Source organism: Ascaphus truei, chromosome 1, assembly GCF_040206685.1.
Source record: "Ascaphus truei isolate aAscTru1 chromosome 1, aAscTru1.hap1, whole genome shotgun sequence".
In the NCBI taxonomy this organism is placed as follows: domain Eukaryota; kingdom Metazoa; phylum Chordata; class Amphibia; order Anura; family Ascaphidae; genus Ascaphus; species Ascaphus truei.
The window spans coordinates 7,734,123-7,757,180 of NC_134483.1; the positions used below are offsets into that span (position 1 = coordinate 7,734,123).

Consider the following 23,058-nt stretch of genomic DNA (forward strand, 5'->3'; position numbering starts at 1 on the left):
AAAGCACCGTTCTGTCCCCACACAGAACCGGTACCACTTCTTATTTGTATGTATAAGTAACGGCCTGATAGTGTAACTTGTGCTACAGAAAGCACCGTTCTGTCCCCACACAGAACCGGTACCACTTCTTATTTGTATGTGTAAGTAACGGCCTGATAGTGTAACTTGTGCTACAGAAAGCACCGTTCTGTCCCCACACAGAACCGTTACCACTTGTTATCTGTATGTATAAGTAACGGCCTGATAGCGTAACTTGTGCTACAGAAAGCACCGTTCTGTCCCCACACAGAACCGGTACCACTTCTTATTTGTATGTATAAGTAACGGCCTGATAGCGTAACTTGTGCTACAGAAAGCACCGTTCTGTCCCCACACAGAACCGGTACCACTTCTTATTTGTATGTGTAAGTAACGGCCTGATAGCGTAACTCGTGCTACAGAAAGCACCGTTCTGTCCCCACACAGAACCGGTACCACTTCTTATTTGTATGTGTAAGTAACGGCCTGATAGTGTAACTTGTGCTACAGAAAGCACCGTTCTGTCCCCACACAGAACCGGTACCACTTCTTATTTGTATGTATAAGTAACGGCCTGATAGCGTAACTCGTGCTACAGAAAGCACCGTTCTGTCCCCACACAGAACCGGTACCACTTCTTATCTGTATGTGTAAGTAACGGCCTGATAGCGTAACTTGTGCTACAGAAAGCACCGTTCTGTCCCCACACAGAACCGGTACCACTTCTTATTTGGATAATAGAAAAGATGAGAGACAAAACAAGCTTAAACAGGAACCACCTGGGAATAGGTGCAGACGTTGAAATTGGGGTTCGATAATTTTACACTCGTTCGTCATCCAACTCAACCTGATATCTTCGCAAAACCTTACTGTGCGTCCCAGTAAATGACACAGTCTTAAAACCTTAGATTTGCAACTCTGTAATATAAGGGGGGTGAAGGAATAGAGAGTACTTTCTCATTCATGAGATTGTAAAGACAAAAGCAGGACACAAAGTTCTCTATTTTTGTGTATATATATATATATACTATATATATATATATATAATCAAAAAATAAATAGACGATACATATATACATATATATATATATATATATATATATATATATTATATATATATAAATATATAGATATATCCACTGGTTAAATGAGATGTACTTTGTACGGTGTTTTATTACAAGCAGTCATTAAACAGGTCCCGGCCCAGATTAGGCGAGGAAGCGGATACTGAGTTTAAGTTTCAGGGATCAGGGATTGCCATTGGCTTTCACTAAATCCAGTTATCCCAAATGTTTCTTGGTTCTCTTACAAAATACGGTTCTCTTTTTGGAAGGACAAAGGGAAGAACACATTAACCCCTGACGTGCTGGAGGAGATCCCCACAGGTAGAGTGGGATAATGAAGAAAGCATTACAGCGCTAACTTTACTGAAGAAGACGAGGTAATGTGAAGCGCGCCTGTTAATGTCGCCCCTTTAAGGTGGGGAGGTGTAGAGGCTGCAGTGTGGTATAGTGGTTAAGGCTCTGACAAACTTGAAACACACATGCAATTCAATTAACGCCTAACACTCCATCTACTCCGTAGCATTCGGTTATGAAAACCAGAAAAGTGCCAACATCTCCACCTGAAAAAGTACTAATGAAGTGATAGTAACTCCTTACTGTGATAACAAGTGCTGCAGGACTGACCATTAGAGCAGAGATTAATCAATGATTGAGCCTATCACTGCAGTCACTGAGAAACCATTGGTCAATACCTATATCTCTAATGAAAGGCAAAGGGGCCTTAATCTATAAATCAGACAATGGGGCCATTTCGGACACAATTCCCCATTGAAGTCCATGGGACATATCCACGGGGAACATTTGTGAGACATAGAATAAGCCCCTAAGTGAGGAATCCTTCGTAGTGAGGCCCAGCACACCAACTACTGTAACTTCAAAGGCACATTGGGGATGTATTTAGCTGCAGATGTATGATCGTCTGAACCACGCTTCCTAAAGGGGCTCAGTAACACATGTACAGATATACACGTCAGAGCCACGCTTCCTAAAGGGGCTCAGCAACACATGTACAGATATACACGTCAGAGCCATGCTTCCTAATGGGGCTCAGTAACACATGTACAGATATACACGTCAGAGCCACGCTTCCTAATGGGTCTCAGTAACACATGTACAGATATACACGTCAGAGCCATGCTTCCTAATGGGGCTCAGTAACACATGTACAGATATACACGTCAGAGCCATGCTTCCTAATGTGCCTCAGTAACACATGTACAGATATACACGTCAGAGCCACGCTTCCTAATGTGGTTCAGTAACACATGTACAGATATACACGTCAGAGCCACGCTTCCTAATGTGGCTCAGTAACACATGTACAGATATACACGTCAGAGCCACGCTTCCTAATGGGGCTCAGTAACACATGTACAGATATACACGTCAGAGCCACGCTTCCTAATGTGGCTCAGTAACACATGTACAGATATACACGTCAGAGCCACGCTTCCTAATGGGGCTCAGTAACACATGTACAGATATACACGTCAGAGCCACGCTTCCTAATGGGGATCAGCAACACATGTACAGATATACACGTCAGAGCCACGCTTCCTAATGGGGATCAGTAACACATGTACAGATATACACGTCAGAGCCACGCTTCCTAATGGGGATCAGTAACACATGTACATATATACACGTCAGAACCACGTTTCCTAATGGCGATCAGTAACACATGTACAGATATACACGTCAGAGCCACGCTTCCTAATGGGGATCAGTAACACATGTACAGATATACACGTCAGAGCCACGTTTCCTAATGGGGCTCAGTAACACATGTACAGATATACACGTCAGAGCCACGCTTCCTAATGGGGATCAGCAACACATGTACAGATATACACGTCAGTAACACATGTACAGATATACACGTCAGTAACACATGTACAGATATACACGTCAGAGCCACGCTTCCTAATGTGGCTCAGCAACACATGTACAGATATACACGTCAGAGCCACGCCTCCTAATGTGGTTCAGTAACACATATACAGATATACACGTCAGAGCCACGCTTCCTAATGGGGCTCAGTAACACATGTACAGATATACACGTCAGAGCCACACTTCCTAATGGGGCTCAGTAACACATGTACAGATATACCCGTCAGAGCCACGCTTCCTAATGGGGCTCAGTAACACATGTACAGATATACACGTCAGAGCCACACTTCCTAATGGGGCTCAGTAACACATGTACAGATATACACGTCAGAACCACGCTTCCTAATGTGGCTCAGTAACACATGTACAGATATACACGTCAGAGCCACGCTTCCTAATGGGGCTCAGTAACACATGTACAGATATACACGTCAGAGCCATGCTTCCTAATGTGGCTCAGTAACACATGTACAGATATACACGTTAGAGCCACGCTTCCTACGTCAGAGCCACGCTTCCTAATGTGGCTCAGTAACACGTGTACAGATATACCCGTCAGAGCCATGCTTCCTAAGGGGGCTCAGTAACACGTGTACAGATATACCCGTCAGAGCCATGCTTCCTAAGGGGGCTCAGTAACACGTGTACAGATATACACAACAGAGCCACGCTTCCTAATGTGGCTCAGTAACACGTGTACAGATATACACGCTAGAGCCACACTTCCTAATGTGGCTCAGTAACACGTGTACAGATATACACGTTAGAGCCACACTTCCTAATGTGGCTCAGTAACACGTGTACAGATATACACGTTAGAGCCACACTTCCTAATGTGGCTCAGTAACACGTGTACAGATATACACGTTAGAGCCACACTTCCTAATGTGGCTCAGTAACACGTGTACAGATATACACGTCAGAGCCACGCTTCCTAATGTGGCTCAGTAACACGTGTACAGATATACACGTCAGAGCCACGCTTCCTAATGTGGCTCAGTAACACGTGTACAGATATACAGCAGTGCAACCTTTATGGAATCCAGAAGTTGTGCTAAATATATATTTCCTTGCACATTTTTGCTCTAAGCGTTTAGCACGGCATATACACAGGGAAACCTTAATCCAAATCAGAGGCGGCCAACTCCAGTCCTCAAGGGCCACCAACAGGTCAGGTATTAAGGATATCCCTGCTTCAGCACAGGTGGCCCAATCAGTGGTTCAGTCGAAGACTGAGCCACCTGTGCTGAAGAGTCACCCGTGTTGTCTTTGACTGAGCCACTGATCGAGCCCCCTGTGCTGAAGCAGGGATATGCTGAAAACCTGACCTGTTGGTGGCTCTTGAGGACTGAAGTTGTCCGGCCCTGAATCAAATAATCAGACTCAATATTGACATCTCCCACGTGCTATAAATCAGGCGCTAGGAAGGTTACAGGTCTGGAATATATTCACGGGTTACCCCGTGATTACATGTGTGGACAGGGACTCGTCAACTTAAACTAAAGCGGCCGTCCTAACAGCACCTTCCTCACAGCCACAGCCACAGCCACAGCCACAGCCACAGCAAGGAGCCACAGTCCTAACAGCACCTTCCTCACGGCCAGCGCCACAGCCACAGCCACAGCCACAGCAAGGAGCCACAGTCCTAACAGCACCTTCCTCACAGCCAGCACAACAGCCACAGCCACAGCCACAGCAAGGAGCCACAGCAAAGAGCCACAGTACTAACAGCACCTTCCTCACGGCCACAGCCACAGCCACAGCAAGGAGCCACAGCAAAGAGCCACAGTACTAACAGCAGCTTCCTCACGGCCACAGCCACAGCAAGGAGCCACAGCAAGGAGCCACAGTACTAACAGCACCTTCCTCACGGTCAGCGCCACAGCCACAGCAAGGAGCCACAGCCACAGCCACAGCCACGAGCCACAGTACTAACAGCACCTTCCTCACAGCCAGCACAACAGCCACAGCCACAGCCACAGCCACGGCAAGGAGCCACAGCCACAGCCACAGCCATAGCAAGGAGCCACAGTCCTAACAGCACCTTCCTCACGGCCAGCACAACAGCCACAGCCACAGCCACGGCAAGGAGCCACAGCCACAGCCACAGCCACAGCAAGGAGCCACAGTCCTAACAGCACCTTCCTCACGGCCAGCACAACAGCCACAGCCACAGCCACAGCAAAGAGCCACAGCAAAGAGCCACAGCCACAGCAAAGAGTGACAGCTCAACCCATTTCTATGCGTATGAAGCGGTGCGCCCATCGCTGCTCCGCGCCCCCTCATTAGTAACATATTGCTGATCTCTGGAAAGATACAGTATACTTGATGGCAGACCCCAGCCTGGCTGTATTTACACGGCTGCATGAGACCTCACATGCAAACCCATAACTGCCGCTCCCGATCACTAGCGCTGAAGCAGCCCGTAGAAAGACATTACACCCCTGAAATCATTCAGTGCTATCCAATTGCAAAACACTTAACAGCTGCACACCAGAGGCTTTCATGCAGCCACCTCCAGGGTACCATAAAACTGGCGACAGCGACTCGCACCTTAATCACCACACCACACCTCACCACACCAGCCGATAGGGACGTTCCAGTGTTTCCATTACATCGACCTGTATTACTACTACATTGAACACTTACCTTGTAGCCTTTAACCACTACACCAGGGGAAAAGAGAAAGGACGCAGAGAGAACAAAGGGGTGCAGACAAGCACAGAAAGGGAACAGAAAAGTTTTTGTGCAGTAGAAGCAAGTCCTGAGCAGGCATCAGGCTTGTCACCCACTGGCCTCATTCAGACGGGTCCCCGTACGCAGGTGAAATAAGGTACTAAACCTCAGCAAAAGGAGATGGTCTTGCAGATGAAAAAAAGGTTCTTGGGCTTCAGAACTCATTTACAGACAAAACATACAGATCTATACACGTACACAGCTAACGGACTATATCACAACAATAAGTTAGCAATAGAATCGCATCAGTGGTAACATCACAAAACAGGGTCCCCAGGCGTAGCCGTCCAGTTAACGCTTCCTTTCCAAGCAGGCACCGCCAGCAGGTAAACCTCAACCATGTTCCAGACTGAAACTGGAAGAGCAAATATTGTACTTTAACTGAAGGGAAAGCACAGCTCCTACTGCTGCGGTTCCCTCCTCCTCTCCAGCTGCTTTCTGCCTCCAGTCTTACAGTACTTATACACACACACACCCACCCCAACACCCTCCCTCCCTCCCCTCTCTCCCTCCCTCCCCTCTCTCTCCTACATGCACGCATACACCGTCATGCACACTTACAAGAACAACACAGTTGTATACTTTTATTATGCTTAAATACAACAAAAAGAAATCAGAAATAAATAAACCAAATATGACGGTCCTGGGCTGGGAAGACTGAGCAGCAGTGAGAGCAGAAATGTGAAACACTCAGTGTTATTTCTTGTATGTATTTCTGATTTCTGACTGCAGCCCGGGGATCCCTCACATGACTCCCGTGACAATTGGTGCATCTGTGTACAGGTACATGGGGGACTTGAATACTGATCTGATAGAAATGTTGCCCACTCCCATCACTGATTACACCCCACTATCACTGTAGCTTTGAGCTTTTATCTGTACAATCACTGCATTAACCCCATCCTATCTGCAGTGCACAATAATGCATTATCCCGCTCCATGACATCCTATTTCAATGTCATTGGCCTGTTCTTTACAGCAGCCTGTAACCATCCAAAACACGGCGCTTTAAGTGTTACAGTACCACACCAGCAGATAGGGACCCTCAATGCTGCGCACAAGTCATTACTACCATCAACCCTTCCCGGATTGATCACAGAGAGACAGGTTTCAGGTGCACCTGCTAACGCTGCATAGCACAGAGAGACAGGTTTCAGGTGCACCTGCTAACGCTGCATAGCACAGAGAGGCAGGTTTCAGGTGCACCTGCTAACGCTGCATAGCACAGAGAGACAGGTTTCAGGTACACCTGCTAACGCTGCATAGCACAGGGAGACAGGGTTCAGGTACACCTGCTAACGCTGCATAGCACAGGGAGACAGGGTTCAGGTGCACCTGCTAACGCTGCATAGCACAGAGAGACAGGTTTCAGGTACACCTGCTAACGCTGCATAACACAGAGAGACAGGTTTCAGGTACACCTGCTAACACTGCATAACACAGAGAGACAGGTTTCAGGTACACCTGCTAACGCTGCATAGCACAGAGAGACAGGTTTCAGGTACACCTGCTAACACTGCATAGCACAGAGAGACAGGGTTCAGGTACACCTGCTAACGCTGCATAGCACAGAGAGACAGGTTTCAGGTGCACCTGCTAACGCTGCATAACACAGAGAGACAGGTTTCAGGTACACCTGCTAACGCTGCATAACACAGAGAGACAGGTTTCAGGTGCACCTGCTAACGCTGCATAACACAGAGAGACAGGTTTCAGGTACACCTGCTAACGCTGCATAGCACAGAGAGACAGGTTTCAGGTACACCTGCTAACACTGCATAGCACAGAGAGACAGGGTTCAGGTACACCTGCTAATGCTGCATAACACAGAGAGACAGGGTTCAGGTACACCTGCTAACGCTGCATAGCACAGAGAGACAGGTTTCAGGTACACCTGCTAACGCTGCATAGCACAGAGAGACAGGTTTCAGGTACACCTGCTAACGCTGCATAACACAGAGAGACAGGTTTCAGGTGCACCTGCTAACGCTGCATAACACAGAGAGACAGGTTTCAGGTGCACCTGCTAACGCTGCATAGCACAGAGAGGCAGGTTTCAGGTGCACCTGCTAACGCTGCATAACACAGAGAGACAGGTTTCAGGTACACCTGCTAACGCTGCATAACACAGAGAGACAGGTTTCAGGTGCACCTGCTAACGCTGCATAGCACAGAGAGGCAGGTTTCAGGTGCACCTGCTAACGCTGCATAACACAGAGAGACAGGTTTCAGGTATGTGACGATAGCCTACACAGGTCTATTAATATTACACAAAAATAACTTGGTTTGAACTGAACGAAGCTTAAGATATAATAAAGTGATTTTATTCCTTTGGATAGGTGAACACACGAATAATACAGTAACAGACAAGAGGTACACTTACTAAGGGTTTGGGGAATGAGAAGTTTGATGTAGCATTTCTCTTCAGCAATCAGGTAATCATTCAGGTGATATCAGGTAACCATATCAGCAAACGAAGACAATGGATATAGGGTGGACAGCAGTTTATAAACCTTTTGTCCCTCTATCCTTAACATTAAGTACCTGTGATTGGTTTTCAATTACCTCCAGCCAATCTTTAATGTGGGAACACATTTTAATACATGCCCCCCTGCTAGCTGGCACAGATGCAGTAGAACTCTGGGGTCTCATTTCTGTAGCCCCACATATGCAAATGGAATGCCAGCCAGTCTACCCATCTGGATCTCTGACAGGAAAACCTTTGTTGGAAGGTGTTAAATGGGACACTTAAAAACTGCTCTGGTTTGAGCCTTCTCCACCCTCAAATAAACAGGGAGGGTGACAAAACCCTTTGAACAATACTTAAGTCCTAGACATTGGGTCGCCTCTAGGGCCATCTGCTACCCTGGTATGCAAAGGAATTTCCTCTGGGTCGTTGTCCATACCTTGGGACACAGTATTAAACATAAAACATAAACGTATTAAAATATCCGGTTCTGTTGGGTCTAGCAGGTCCAAACTTCCCAGTTCTCATTGCCAGAACTGGGACACCATATGGTCCAAAAAGAGACTTGCTACGACCTTCGGAACCGGAGATACACAAATGCACATGAAATCATTTTTCATTTTAATACAAAAATCTCCGCTAAAAAAGAAATCTCAGCTTTTCACTAAATCCCCATTGAAAACAACGGGCTTTTCCGCCATAGACTTTCAATGGTAAATTGCCGCCATTGAAATAAATGGGAAAAGTCCCGAAATTTCAAGGGGGTCCATACTCCGTCGGCTTGGTCCAGGAGGGTCAAGGATGGTTCTGCAGTGATGCCGGAGCAGTGACTGCAGATACCCCAAACCTTGATCCGCTGGGCCCTCCGGAACCAGAGATATGGAGTACCAAAATACAGCATTTCACACTTAGTCATTTTTCTGAGCCGTTTCTGCCGCCGCCGGCAAAGCCTATGGCGCAACCCGCTCTTCTCGGTTCGACCCTTATCGGGGGTCCAGGATTCGGGGACCCGGTTGTGGTCGAGTGGGGGGAAGCTTAGGAACTAGGGGCAAAAAGAATTTTATTCCTAGGGGCCCTAGAACTGTTTATTCCCACGCCACTTGACGTTGACTTTGACTTGTAAGTGATCAAAGCTCTCCTATTGAAAATTTATCCGCTTTGCAGTTTGCGGTCTGGACGGCAGCCAACTTGTTCTTTGAAAGTTACCTCGAGGAATCTCCATTGAAGTCAATGGGCCCATTGACTTTCAATGGGAAACCGCCGCACTCCCTCTCGGACGCCACCCGCTGGTCTTTACAGGAAACAGGACTAAAACAACAAGATGCTCCATTAGAATGCATTGAGCCCTAATGGCGGCCAATGGGGACCTGCAAAATGGTGCCTGAAAAGGCGGGAAAATTACACAAAGAGCTATAATCATTAAAGGACTATGGATTCTAGTGTGTGTGTGATGCAGACACTGATTAAACCAGACAGTACAATGGAACAGGGGAAAATACATTTACAGGTTATAACAAGGGTTAAATCACTGTTCTGGGTCTTAGCCCAGTTAACCCTTTGACTCCCGGGTGAGGTCATGGGATGGCCAAATGGGGTGTAACCCCTTTAATCCCGGGCCACCCCCTTTCTCCCTCTACAAGGTACACCTGCTAACACTGCATAACACAGAGAGGCAGGTTTCAGGTACACCTGCTAACGCTGCATAACACAGAGAGACAGGTTTCAGGTACACCTGCTAACACTGCATAGCACAGAGAGACAGGTTTCAGGTACACCTGCTAACGCTGCATAACACAGAGAGACAGGTTTCAGGTACACCTGCTCACACTGCATAACACAGAGAGACAGGTTTCAGGTGCACCTGCTAACGCTGCATAACACAGAGAGGCAGGTTTCAGGTGCACCTGCTAACGCTGCATAACACAGAGAGACAGGTTTCAGGTGCACCTGCTAACGCTGCATAACACAGAGAGGCAGGTTTCAGGTGCACCTGCTAACACTGCATAACACAGAGAGACAGGTTTCAGGTGCACCTGCTAACGCTGCATAGCACAGAGAGGCAGGTTTCAGGTGCACCTGCTAACGCTGCATAGCACAGAGAGACAGGGTTCAGGTACACCTGCTAACGCTGCATAGCACAGAGAGACAGGTTTCAGGTGCACCTGCTAACGCTGCATAGCACAGAGAGGCAGGTTTCAGGTGCACCTGCTAACGCTGCATAGCACAGAGAGACAGGGTTCAGGTACACCTGCTAACGCTGCATAGCACAGAGAGACAGGGTTCAGGTACACCTGCTAACGCTGCATAGCACAGAGAGACAGGTTTCAGGTACACCTGCTAACGCTGCATAGCACAGAGAGACAGGTTTCAGGTGCACCTGCTAACGCTGCATAACACAGAGAGACAGGTTTCAGGTACACCTGCTAACGCTGCATAGCACAGAGAGACAGGGTTCAGGTACACCTGCTAACGCTGCATAGCACAGAGAGACAGGTTTCAGGTGCACCTGATACGCTGCATAACACAGAGAGGCAGGTTTCAGGTGCACCTGCTAACGCTGCATAACACAGAGAGACAGGTTTCAGGTGCACCTGCTAACGCTGCATAACACAGAGAGACAGGTTTCAGGTGCACCTGCTAACGCTGCATAACACAGACAGACAGGTTTCAGGTGCACCTGCTAACGCTGCATAGCACAGAGAGGCAGGTTTCAGGTGCACCTGCTAACGCTGCATAGCACAGAGAGACAGGGTTCAGGTACACCTGCTAACGCTGCATAGCACAGAGAGACAGGTTTCAGGTGCACCTGCTAACACTGCATAACACAGAGAGACAGGTTTCAGGTACACCTGCTAACGCTGCATAACACAGAGAGACAGGTTTCAGGTGCACCTGCTAACGCTGCATAACACAGAGAGACAGGTTTCAGGTGCACCTGCTAACGCTGCATTACACAGAGAGACAGGTTTCAGGTGCACCTGCTAACGCTGCATAACACATCGCAAAGACTGCAAGGGATGGTGCCTGATTCTGGTTTACATTGGAGTGACGCTAATTTCATTTTATACTGAATAAGGAAACTGGAAAAAAACAAATAGAAGTAATGAGCTGCCGCGTTAGGGTCGGGATGTGAGCCACCTTTACACGTACAGGTCACGCTCGGCAGCACCCCGGACAAGGGCACCACCTTTACACGTGCAGGTCACGCTCGGCAGCACCCCGGAAAAGGGTACCACCTTTACATGTGCAGGTCACGCTCGGCAGCACCCCGGACAAGGGTACCACGTTTACATGCCTTGTACATGTTGGGCGAGCTTGCAATACAGTAGGGATTGTGCTTCCAGAGTTTAGGAAAGTCCATGAACGTCAGCACAGATTATCCCCAAACAGAACGACATAACGGTCTCTCAGGGGCAAAATAATATACCAAACACCAAAGGAAGCCGGTGGAAATACTCCCCGTCACAATCCCTGCACTGAGAACCCGTCTCAAAGTGCCACGCACGTGGGAAATACAGAATGTGTTAGGTAATAGACGTATTTCTGACAGCCAATGTGGGATGTATTAATCTATCGTAAAATACGGAATTACTAATCATTCTTGGTTGTAAAGGATGAGGCTTTCCCGGAGGTCAGTTACATTTGGAGTTGCTGAATGGTGTCTGTGCTAGTCATACAATATGATTGCTGACTGATGGATATATTGTAATCTAGGACACCCTATAAAAGTACAGCACATTTATACAGCATGAGCCCCCGTAAAGAGATTCACCCCTTGTAAGGTCACTAGGATACAGGGGTAATAATCCTATCGATTAAAATTATATATATAAACTTTTTTTTTTAAATATACTGTATGTAACAAGAACCCATATAATTAACACCCCGACATGTTAATTTGAGGACTGCAATTTCTCACTCGGCCGCGAGTAAAAAAATGTTTAGGTTCTCAGAAATGTTTAGCCCCGCAATGATCATTACTGCAAGTTTCCTCAGGGAATCTACATGAGGGGGTGTGAGGAACCTGAGAAATGCACAAACTAATGGCCGTGAATCTCCTGCAATGCCTCAGCCAGTGCAATATCATTTCATGCTGTTAAGTTTGCAGCCAGTCCCTGTACCGATCAGTGTGACCCTCCTGTACATGCGGGTCAGAAAACTAAATAACCTGCGAGTCTAGAGAGACAGGAGTGTGAAAAAACCACCAAACGCACCATTCATCTCTTTGGCATCACGCAAATATACCCACAGGGGGGATGGAGGGGGGCATGTCTCTTATTCAGTGCACAACCTAACAGGAGGGAACGCTGTATGTGCTGGAAATATAGCCAGTGGGTGTTGATGATCCATGAAAAGAGACGTCTAGCAATGAAAGTGACTTATGGAATGACCACAAGGAAGGTGTGTAATAAGGAAACCGTGATACTGCGTGGTAATAGGAGCGTGTGTAATAAGGAAACCGTGATACTGCGTGGTAATAGGAGTGTGTGTAATAAGGAAACCGTGATACTGCGTGGTAATAGGAGCGTGTGTAATAAGGAAACCGTGATACTGCGTGGTAATAGGAGCGTGTGTAATAAGGAAACCGTGATACTGCGTGGTAATAGGAGCGTGTGTAATAAGGAAACCGTGATACTGCGTGGTAATAGGAGCGTGTGTAATAAGGAAACCGTGATAATGCGTGGTAATAGGAGCGTGTGTAATAAGGAAACAGTGATACTGCGTGGTAATAGGAGCGTGTGTAATAAGGAAACCGTGATACTGCGTGGTAATAGGAGTGTGTGTAATAAGGAAACCGTGATACTGCGTGGTAATAGGAGCGTGTGTAATAAGGAAACCGTGATACTGCGTGGTAATAGGAGCGTGTGTAATAAGGAAACCGTGATACTGCGTGGTAATAGGAGCGTGTGTAATAAGGAAACCGTGATACTGCGTGGTAATAGGAGCGCGTGTAATAAGGAAACCGTGATACTGCGTGGTAATAGGAGTGTGTGTAATAAGGAAACCGTGATACTGCGTGGTAATAGGAGTGTGTGTAATAAGGAAACCGTGATACTGCGTGGTAATAGGAGCGCGTGTAATAAGGAAACCGTGATTCTGCGTGGTAATAGGAGCGCGTGTAATAAGGAAACCGTGATACTGCGTGGTAATAGGAGTGTGTGTAATAAGGAAACCGTGATTCTGCGTGGTAATAGGAGCGCGTGTAATAAGGAAACCGTGATACTGCGTGGTAATAGGAGCGTGTGTAATAAGGAAACCGTGATACTGCGTGGTAATAGGAGTGTGTGTAATAAGGAAACCGTGATTCTGCGTGGTAATAGGAGCGTGTGTAATAAGGAAACCGTGATACTGCGTGGTAATAGGAGCGCGTGTAATAAGGAAACCGTGATACTGCGTGGTAATAGGAGTGTGTGTAATAAGGAAACCGTGATACTGCGTGGTAATAGGAGTGTGTGTAATAAGGAAACCGTGATACTGCGTGGTAATAGGAGCGCGTGTAATAAGGAAACCGTGATTCTGCGTGGTAATAGGAGCGCGTGTAATAAGGAAACCGTGATACTGCGTGGTAATAGGAGTGTGTGTAATAAGGAAACCGTGATTCTGCGTGGTAATAGGAGCGCGTGTAATAAGGAAACCGTGATACTGCGTGGTAATAGGAGCGTGTGTAATAAGGAAACCGTGATACTGCGTGGTAATAGGAGCGCGTGTAATAAGGAAACCGTGATACTGCGTGGTAATAGGAGCGTGTGTAATAAGGAAACCGTGATACTGCGTGGTAATAGGAGCGTGTGTAATAAGGAAACCGTGATACTGCGTGGTAATAGGAGCGTGTGTAATAAGGAAACCGTGATACTGCGTGGTAATAGGAGTGTGTGTAATAAGGAAACCGTGATACTGCGCGGTAATAGGAGTGTGTGTAATAAGGAAACCGTGGGATACTGCGTGGTAATAGGAGCGCGTGTAATAAGGAAACCGTGATACTGCGTGGTAATAGGAGCATGTGTAATAAGGAAACCGTGATACTAGGTGGTAATAGGAGTGTGTGTAATAAGGAAACCGTGATACTGCGTGGTAATAGGAGCGCGTGTAATAAGGAAACCGTGATACTGCGTGGTAATAGGAGCGTGTGTAATAAGGAAACCGTGATACTATGTGGTAATAGGAGCGTGTGTAATAAGGAAACCGTGATACTGCGTGGTAATAGGAGCGCGTGTAATAAGGAAACCGTGATACTGCGTGGTAATAGGAGTGTGTGTAATAAGGAAACCGTGATACTGCGTGGTAATAGGAGCGTGTGTAATAAGGAAACCGTGATACTGCGTGGTAATAGGAGCGCGTGTAATAAGGAAACCGTGATACTGCGTGGTAATAGGAGCGTGTGTAATAAGGAAACCGTGATTCTGCGTGGTAATAGGAGTGTGTGTAATAAGGAAACCGTGATACTGCGTGGTAATAGGAGCGTGTGTAATAAGGAAACCGTGATACTGCGTGGTAATAGGAGCGTGTGTAATAAGGAAACCGTGATACTGCGTGGTAATAGGAGTGTGTGTAATAAGGAAACCGTGATACTGTGTGGTAATAGGAGCGTGTGTAATAAGGAAACCGTGATACTGCGTGGTAATAGGAGCGTGTGTAATAAGGAAACCGTGATACTGCGTGGTAATAGGAGCGTGTGTAATAAGGAAACCGTGATACTGCGTGGTAATAGGAGTGTGTGTAATAAGGAAACCGTGATACTGCGCGGTAATAGGAGTGTGTGTAATAAGGAAACCGTGATACTGCGTGGTAATAGGAGTGTGTGTAATAAGGAAACCGTGGGATACTGCGTGGTAATAGGAGCGCGTGTAATAAGGAAACCGTGATACTGCGTGGTAATAGGAGTGTGTGTAATAAGGAAACCGTGGGATACTGCGTGGTAATAGGAGTGTGTGTAATAAGGAAACCGTGGGATACTGCGTGGTAATAGGAGCGTGTGTAATAAGGAAACCGTGATACTACGTGGTAATAGGAGTGTGTGTAATAAGGAAACCGTGATACTGCGTGGTAATAGGAGCGCGTGTAATAAGGAAACCGTGATACTGCGTGGTAATAGGAGTGTGTGTAATAAGGAAACCGTGGGATTCTGCGTGGTAATAGGAGTGTGTGTAATAAGGAAACCGTGATACTGCGTGGTAATAGGAGCGCGTGTAATAAGGAAACCGTGATACTGCGTGGTAATAGGAGTGTGTGTAATAAGGAAACCGTGATACTGCGTGGTAATAGGAGCGTGTGTAATAAGGAAACCGTGATACTGCGTGGTAATAGGAGTGTGTGTAACAAGGAAACCGTGATACTGCGTGGTAATAGGAGCGTGTGTAATAAGGAAACCGTGATACTATGTGGTAATAGGAGTGTGTGTAATAAGGAAACCGTGATACTGCGTGGTAATAGGAGCGCGTGTAATAAGGAAACCGTGGGATTCTGCGTGGTAATAGGAGTGTGTGTAATAAGGAAACCGTGATACTGCGTGGTAATAGGAGTGTGTGTAATAAGGAAACCGTGATACTGCGTGGTAATAGGAGCGTGTGTAATAAGGAAACCGTGATACTGCGTGGTAATAGGAGCGTGTGTAATAAGGAAACCGTGATACTGCGTGGTAATAGGAGCGTGTGTAATAACGAAACCGTGGGATTCTGCATGGTAATAGGAGTGTGTGTAATAAGGAAACCGTGATACTGCGTGGTAATAGGAGCGCGTGTAATAAGGAAACCGTGGGATTCTGCGTGGTAATAGGAGTGTGTGTAATAAGGAAACCGTGATACTGCGTGGTAATAGGAGCGTGTGTAATAAGGAAACCGTGATACTGCGTGGTAATAGGAGCGCGTGTAATAAGGAAACCGTGATACTACGTGGTAATAGGAGCGTGTGTAATAAGGAAACCGTGATTCTGCGTGGTAATAGGAGCGTGTGTAATAAGGAAACCGTGATACTACGTGGTAATAGGAGTGTGTGTAATAAGGAAACCGTGATACTGCGTGGTAATAGGAGCGCGTGTAATAAGGAAACCGTGATACTGCGTGGTAATAGGAGCGTGTGTAATAAGGAAACCGTGATACTATGTGGTAATAGGAGCGTGTGTAATAAGGAAACCGTGATACTGCGTGGTAATAGGAGCGCGTGTAATAAGGAAACCGTGATACTACATGGTAATAGGAGCGTGTGTAATAAGGAAACCGTGATTCTGCGTGGTAATAGGAGCGTGTGTAATAAGGAAACCGTGATACTACGTGGTAATAGGAGTGTGTGTAATAAGGAAACCGTGATACTGCGTGGTAATAGGAGCGCGTGTAATAAGGAAACCCTGATACTACGTGGTAATAGGAGTGTGTGTAATAAGGAAACCGTGATACTGCGTGGTAATAGGAGCGCGTGTAATAAGGAAACCGTGATACTGCGTGGTAATAGGAGCGTGTGTAAAAAGGAACCTTTATTGGAGTAATAGATAAAATAAAGAGACACAAAAGAGGACATATAAATCACATATACATAACATACATCAGTGTGAATATAAAATATAAAATTGTATTAAATAATAGCAGGTAGTGGATCCTGGATGATGGTCCGTCCAGAAAGCAGCTAACCCACTAGCACATATTGATATACTGAAGGGAGCTTGCCAGCTCAGTGCTGTTGGACAGTATCTGGTAGTTACGTAGTCGGCAGCTAATTGAACTGTGTCCGTAAAGGGATTCCCCAAAGCAACCCTAAAGTCAATGGAAAATGCTCCACGGTGAGCAAAGCTAGTGCTGGGTCAAGCATAGACCACTTGAAATAGGGGTGAAGCCCCAGGAGACAGACACAGCCTACATAGATCAGTGTCTGATGAGATCAATGTATCCTGGAACTCTGCCCTCTCCTTCCTCTGTAATTCCCATACGTGAGAACCCAAAACGATAATGGCATCAAATTACCCGCGTCACCGCCGGGATTTGCTGTATAGCAAACAAGGAGAAGGGATGGGGGGTGGGGGTAGAGATCCCTAAGCTATAGCAGAGTGGACATGTGGAGGACTGACGGTCATCAAAGCCTCAGCTGGAGCCTCGCGGAAGGTAACCAGCTGAGCCACAGGCTGAAAAACACGGTGCTGTCCTCGGACCGAACTCGGCGTTGACGAATGACGTCAGCGCATGCACCCGACGTGCATGTTTCGTGTGTTGACACACGGTTTATCAAGGGATCTTACAGCAGAATTCCTGTGTACTATCATGGGGCGTCCGCTCGGAAGATTTGTAGTCCTTGTTTTTCAGAAGACTGGGGGTGCCCGGTTTCCTGGGGAGCACAGATTAGCGCCACCAGAACATCTAGCTCAGGTGAAAACAGCTAGCAGGGTGGACTGATGCTTTCATTCAATTTGCCATGAGATTAAAGCCCTCATTTTATCAATTGTTTTAGAATTAAGAATATGGTTAAAAGATTTGCAGATTTATGGCCCTTTAAATAGATTTTTTACTCTATTTTTGGATGGTTTAAGATTTTTCTACGTGAATTATGCTATGTAACTACAACACACATCACTGCGAAATGCTCAAAGAACTAGATTAATCTCTCCTGTCTTGCCTTCAAATACGCTCTGGGCAAGCTTCCCATCTATCTGAATAAGCTCCTCACTCTTACCACACTCAGATTTTAGCACCTGAGATCTGACTCCAAAAGACTGTTCACGGTCCCAAGGTTCAACAAAGTATCCGGCCGCTCCTCCTTCTCTTGCCGCACACCTTACAACTTAAACAGCCTACCGGAGACTCTCACAGCCGCCACCAGCCTAAATTCTTTCAAAACTAAAGCTGTCTCACATTGTAATCTGGTTTGTAACTGTTACATACGCCTATAACATATATTATCTTCAACTGTTCATGCAATGTCTATATATATATATGTAATGTATAACCCTGTTCATTTAATGTAACCAAGTATTGTCATCATAACTCTGTGCCCAGGACATACTTGAAAACGAGCGGAAACGTAATATATTACTTCCTGGTAAAACAATTTATAAATAATTAAATGTATTGTCTGAATAGGGGTGGAGTTAAGTAGATATTAGTATATCCTTTAAATAAGCATGAAGGACACATATAGTGGACTAGAAATGTGTATAACGTGAGAGGGTGGAGTGGGAGATGTGAAGGGGGAGAGACTGGGTGAGAAGGAGGGAAAACCCAAGGGTGCCAACACACTTCGAAGTTCAGATTTTGTACCCGACAACCTGCCCACCCTTAGCCAAATACCCAGACATCTCAGCAATACCTTTTCTTTTTCTAAGCCAGGTATTTTTAAATGAAAGCTCACAAATCAGGATTTTGAGAAGATATTGAGATGAAGTAAATGAAAGTGACGGAGAGAAAAGTAGGGCTGGGAAGTACATGGCGTAAAATAGGGCCATCAAGGGAGAAACACCTAAATAAACAGTCCCCAGTGACACTAATCATGTACAGTTTGTCCCCTTTCCCAGGGGGACATCCCCGAACAAGGTATCCTAAAAGATTATCCATCTGGAGATGGAAGCCCTAGGTCAGAGCTGCTCAACTCCACTTCTCAAGACCATCAATCTGGTCAGAGTTTAAGGATATCCCTGCTTCAGCCCAGGTGGCTCAATCAGTCCCTGCTTCAGCCCAGGTGGCTCAATCAGTCCCTGCTTCAGCACAGGTGGCTCAATCAGTCCCTGCTTCAGCACAGGTGGCTCAATCAGTGGCTCGGTCTTCAGCGGAGCCACTGATTGAGCCGCCTGCCCTGAAGCTGGGATATCTTAAAACCCGACCTGTTGGGGGGCTTGAAGCCTGGCGTTGAGCCCACAGACCCAGAGCGGGATTAATATGTTCTGTAATCTTCTGTCCGGATGCAGGAACTTGCCAGGCATTGTCCTGAGCTGCTCCATCTCTGTTTGAAACAGTTACAATCAAAAGAAATGAAATACAATTTATTGGCGAGTAAAGTGTTTCTCAAGCCTTAAGGATTTCCCGGTTGTGACTGAAATCGACAGAGATCTATCCAGAAGCTTAATAAGGTCTAAAGACGAACCTCAAAGACAATAAATCACATTACTGATCTGATTCTCCATATCCGATTCCAGCCGTGCATCCTTAATTGAATGGTGGCAGAGTATATTCAGCAGCAATACATTTAGAAAAATCCCTGCTGTATTTCTACGCTGGAAACCCCAGTTAAAGGGTTTCTGGGAGAAAGAAGCAGCTAATATTGCCTAAGACTCAATATAACTCTTAGAACAACTAACATCTCAAACCTAACTTGGGTCTCCCCATTTTCAATAGTTCCTTACACTTTTTCTAGGGAGACGTGCGCAGGCAGGAAACTCGCAGAGGTACACAACTGTAATATTGTATTATAAACTGTGGGGCATATGTATCAACGTGAGCTCACACCCGGGGCACATTGTGCCACTTTTATACCGGGCACCGGTACTTTGCTCCACTTGCGCCAGTGGGTGATTTGATGAGTTAAGGGACAAGAGAGTCAGCGCAATATTATACGGAGACGGATGAAAATGTTGTGCCTTTAACTGGTGCGGTTTGCGCTAAATAAATATTCCAGGTATGAGATGAGGTCTGTAGAAGCCTATATGTTAATGTAGAAGGGATCCCAGCCCCTCAGTCGTTATTCTGCGTCTCCAGCCCTCAATGGGAGCAGCCTCCTAATCCCTTCCCCTGTCTGTGACAGGCGAAAGGACGTATTATATACTGTATTGCAAAATGTTCTTGAGCAATATTTTAGGCTCGTCATAAATGTTAAAACTAAATACTGTACCTTCAAACGTATTTTTATTTCCATTCATTTAAATACCGGTAGTTAGTCTTTTTTTCCTATTGACCAGATATGTATTGTGAAGTATCGTTATCACAATAAATGTCTTAATATTGTCACCAGGAGAAGTGTTATTACTTAACCCTAGGTGGAGAGCGCTTGATTTTGTAAAAAAGGGACTCCTGAGGTTTTACAATGCTCTTTACACATACATATGTCTCATTGGACCATTGAAAGGTACTATAATCACATCTTATAACTACTCTACATTTCCAATTACTGTATCAATGCTTAGCCGTACTTGGCCAATTTTGACACCTTTGCTTTTGATTACATACATTGATTCACGCGTATTTTTGGAGGAGGGGGATAAAACGATCCCCCTCTAAATATGAAATGCTGCTTTGCAGCCCAAAGCCACCCTAAATTCTCCTCAGGAGTTGTGAGAATAAACAAAAAACTGCGCACTATGCTGAAGGGAATGGGATAATAATAAAAAATACAATTCTTATAAAAAGTGAAAAATAATAAAAATGTGCACCGAGTGATTTTACAGGAATACAAAAATAAATTCCTTATAACGTGATGTATGTGATAAATATAGTAATAAAAAAACATACAAAAACCTTAACTCATTGTTAGAGAGTCTGCAGCTTGTTGAAGTGGATGGCTCAACATCACACAGGGATCATGAAAAGAAAACAAAGCGCACGACTCTCATAGGGTAAGTAAGTAAATGTAATGGTACAACATAAAGTGTAAGTAATGCACGTACAGGAGGATTATTTAAACAAGCAGGGCATGTTTAGGGTACATGTTACCGCTACTGGATACAGGTGACTTGCTTCGCGAGGGAAATCTGCATACACAGCCTCCGATCTGGTCAGGGGCCTTCTCTCCTCTGTCACAGCTTAGAATGTTCTATTGGCCATCGTGGAACCGCGGTATGGCTCAGTGACGTCACCCTCCCGGCACACTCTGCTAAACAGCACGGAAGCTCCACACTCCTCGGCGGGCTCAGCCGAGTGGTGTTAGCGGCATCAGGAGAGCTGTTCCAGCGTGTCTTCTTTGCGCCCCGGCGGGGACTGTGCTACAGACTTTGTTGTATACTTTACTGGACATTGTAAGCTGTGACAGAGGAGAGAAGGCCCCTGACCAGATCGGAGGCTGTGTATGCAGATTTCCCTCGCGAAGCAAGTCACCTGTATCCAGTAGTGGTAACATGTACCCTAAACATGCCCTGCTTGTTTAAATAATCCTCCTGTACGTGCATTACTTACACTTTATGTTGTAACATTACATTTACTTACTTACCCTATGAGAGTCGTGCGCTTTGTTTTCTTTTCCTCCGGAGTTGTGTAGCTTCTGTATTCACATTCTCTCCCCCTCTGTAACCAAGGGATGAGATGAACAAAAATATCAAACCGAGTAGTGTGGGACTAAACAACAAATGACAGATCTGCTTTGCATGTTCCGTAATATATTATTTTACAGATGAAACATATTTCACCAGTTAAGGTTCCCTTCTCCTATAACTCCTCTTTCTTACAGACCGTAATCTCACAAGTTGGGGATTGAAGAGGAAGATGGTGAAAGACGTCAGTGACGTAGGACAACGCTTTGATGTGTAGGAAGACTAAATTTCTCTTACAAAATACACGAGTTCCTATTATGCAGCTGCTCTCTGAATTACTGCAGGGTAAGAGGCACTGTAGGATTTAACTGGGAAACGCTGCAGCCTTATCTTTCCTCCCAGGGATAAAAATATGTTATAATCTAAACACGGGCACATAGAAGCTGCATACAAATTGTGATTTTATTCCACAACCCAGGCAGAAATTAATGGAAGAGGTTTCACTTAATGTACTTGGCTCAAAAATTACCAGTCTACTCCTGCTTTGTCAATATATCGCAAATAACATTAGGAACAATTACTCCATCAGAGGGTGTACCTCAATGCAATGTTTTAATGCATTTCCTTCCCATTTACAATGAAGAGCTCTCCATCCAATTATACCTGTATGCTAACAGTCTCCAAATCACTGGTCCGAACATCAATGCTGTATCTCTTTATATTTGAAGCCTTCTCTTACGTGACAAGTTGAGTTTGTTCATTAAATCCTACTCTGTACCCTCCTGCATGTTACACAGTTACATACCGTAGTAGAGGAGGTTGAAAAAAGACATACGTCTATCAAGTTCAACTTATGCTAAATGTAGGCGATAGATACTTTATTCTTTATTATTCTATATCCGTACTTACAGTATATTGATCCAGAGCAGTGATTCCCAACCAGGGGTGGGGTTTTTTGGTATGTATTTTGTAGGGTGGATTGAGTGAGAGTGGGGTAATTGACGGAAGGTAAGGACGAGTGAGAGAAGAGAGGGGGGCGGGAGGGAGGGAGGAAAGAGGGAGTAAGAGTGAGACGCAAGGGATAAATACATGCGAGGCGGGAGGGGGGAGAGTTAGTGAGACGGATGATAGAGAAATACATGGGTAGAGGGTGGGAAATAGAGGTGGCTCTTGAGGAGTAAAATTTTGTGACTGACCCCTGTCGAACCTAATATGTGTCGGCCAGATAGGGGTTCCCCGAGATTTTTCTAAATACTTCAAGGGTTCCTCCAAACAAAAAAGGTTGATAATCACTGATCCAGAGGAAGGCAAACACAAAACCCCAGTGACACATTATCCAATGATATCTCATACGGGGAAAAATTAATTCCTTAATGACTCCTAGAATTGGCAGTCGGATTAATCCCTGGATCAGCATCCTTCCAATGTTTACTTATTTGGTATATCCCTGTATACCTTTCCCTTCTAAAAAGAAGTATACTGTATGTGTTCCTGTTTAGTCACTCTCCCCATAGGTGAGGGGATGATGTTTATAAGGTGAAAAAACGGGTTTTCTTCATCAATACTAATGTGTTTTGGTAATTTTGTCTGTTTTTTGTGTTTTAAAAAATATATATTTTTCCTCTGTATATAATGCCTTTGTGCACATTATAGTATTGCATGCACAGAACCCCTTCAGCTACCATTATAAAAGCCCTGCTGGGCGGCAGCGAGATGCGGCGACGTCA

General features: G+C 45.6%; 1 protein-coding gene across 10 annotated transcripts in view; it reads right to left on the reverse strand.

Annotated features, from left to right (window-relative positions):
• UNC13B (unc-13 homolog B) overlaps positions 1-23,058 on the reverse strand; it is a 565,224-nt gene that overhangs the window by 300,182 nt on the left and 241,984 nt on the right. The window contains exon 1 of one of the 10 annotated variants that reach the window (XM_075580252.1): positions 5,625-6,151. The exons of the other annotated variants lie outside the window; for them this stretch is intronic. The gene's annotated coding sequence lies outside the window, so the exon portion shown is untranslated. Of the gene's footprint in view, positions 1-5,624; positions 6,152-23,058 lie in introns of those variants that run through there. 10 annotated transcript variants of the gene reach the window in all.